This window comes from Rhyacophila brunnea, unplaced genomic scaffold, assembly GCF_057557595.1.
Source record: "Rhyacophila brunnea isolate RB1 unplaced genomic scaffold, BYU_Rbru_1.0 scaffold_120, whole genome shotgun sequence".
NCBI classification, from domain to species: domain Eukaryota; kingdom Metazoa; phylum Arthropoda; class Insecta; order Trichoptera; family Rhyacophilidae; genus Rhyacophila; species Rhyacophila brunnea.
Window position 1 is genome coordinate 763446 of NW_028232775.1, and position 2096 is coordinate 765541.

Genomic DNA, 2096 nt, shown 5'->3' on the forward strand with positions numbered 1-2096 from the left:
TTGACAATCAAAAAAGTTAATTATATTAAAATAATATTCAAACAAGTCTATTTACTATGATCTCACCAAGTAAATAATGCATCGAAAAGCTTATATTTCCATTAAACCTAAATAATTAATTAATTGAAGTTGAATTTATTTATTACTTGTCGACAAAATTAATTTTCCACACAAACCACATTTTTTAAATTTTCGATTAAATCTTTGCTGAAAAGACTGTCAACCGATAGCTCCAAATCAGGCTTGTTGATAATAGCCATAAGAAACTCAGTATAAGTTTCAAAGATATCAATAACAAGATATTTATCATCAATAAACTCATCAATAAATGGGAAAACCATGTTCATCAGCGTATAAGATGCAATAATATTACCGCCTTCAACATTATCAACATATGATGTATTGTCTTTAATTATCTTGTTTAAAATTTGTATATGAAGGTAAAGTAGATTGGAAGCTGTGTACATCAAATCGCAAAATTTAATTTCTTTTGTGTTGCATATATTGGATTTACTAAGGTTAGCAAATATTTTATATTCTTCTCTCGATAGATTCTTGTATTTCTTCAAGCTATTTCTAAAAAAATCTTGGTAAAAACCCAAGACTGTATGGTTTTGGCTTATCTTCTTTAAAATATTCAATAATTCTTCAATTAAGAAGCATCCGGTTGTCATTTTTAGTTATTGGGGTGAACTTTCCAAAATAAGTTCGAAGCCAAGTCGGTTGTGTCCCTATAAGGAAGGTATATAATAATTTAAAAAATTGACACCTTCAAACTCCAGAGAGTTAAAAATAAATGATTTTCGTATGTCTTAATTCCAAATAAAGCAAGGAGCGCAAAGTGCTTTCACTTTTCAACAGATAATATTCTTAAAATAATAAAATGCATCGAAATCTACGTTATATTCATGTATTATATTTATGTTATAATCTTTGTATAATGCTTCTACATTTTTTTTATTCACTAAGTTTAATATGATTAGTTTTCATGACTATATATAATCCATATTTTGCCATCTCTTACATCCCATCTACATCCTACTTCTTTTGGTGCTTATGGTACATCCGTTTTCCCTAGTTGAATAGTTTTATATGCAAGAATTATATTATATTATGAAGATAACAAATATTCTTAATAATAGCATCACATGAGTAAAATTCGGTAAATATATATTTAAAAAATGGATTTATACTCAAATTCTACCTAAAAGAAATAAAAACCGTTTTAATTATAAAATGATGCATATCAAGACATCCAACTAGAATATAAAATATCGTTTTCCTTAAAAATAACATTTTATTCAAGAAAAGCAGACAAACAAAATAAAGAAACAAGGTTATGCTTTGTAAATTATGGAGTGCAGTTAAAAATAACAAAGTATTTCCATTATTTTTGGAATTTATGTAAAAAATACGAATTATCTGTAACTTTAGTTATATATTGGCTATGTATCATGCCTAACAGTGAAAAAAAAATCCAGTAAGAACACAAAGCAAGAACGATGAAATTCCAATACAATTAGGCCCGTCTTTATAACAAAAATATAACACCAAGAGCTTTTGCATTTTAAAAGAAATATTATTCACCTTTTCATTTCTAAAATATAATAAATAAAAAGTGCTCTAATTATTTTTTCTATACATTTAGATAATAAGGTTTCTATTTATTAATTATAGGCAGAAAAAATTTGAGCACAAAATGTTTTTTATCCATTATTAGGGAATCGAATTACCATCATACCCCATTACTTGAATAATCAAATTGGAAAATTATATAAAAATGCCTAATATCCGCTATACCACCGAATTCTGAAAAAAAATGCATCTATTTAGCACTAAAAATTCAGATTGAAGCATTGGAGATTACCAAGATTACACTTGAAGCAAACTGAAATTTTTTTGTATATTTTCACATTTATAAAATTGTGTTTAACTTTCGCATATACCTTTAATGTTATTTCTCTGTTACAAAACCATACAAATAGAAAAAAACCATTTAAAATATACATAATAAAATTAACTAGATATCAGTCATAGAAGCATATAAAATTGTATGTTTTAGTCGATAAAAATCCCGTTAGTGTTTATAAAACATA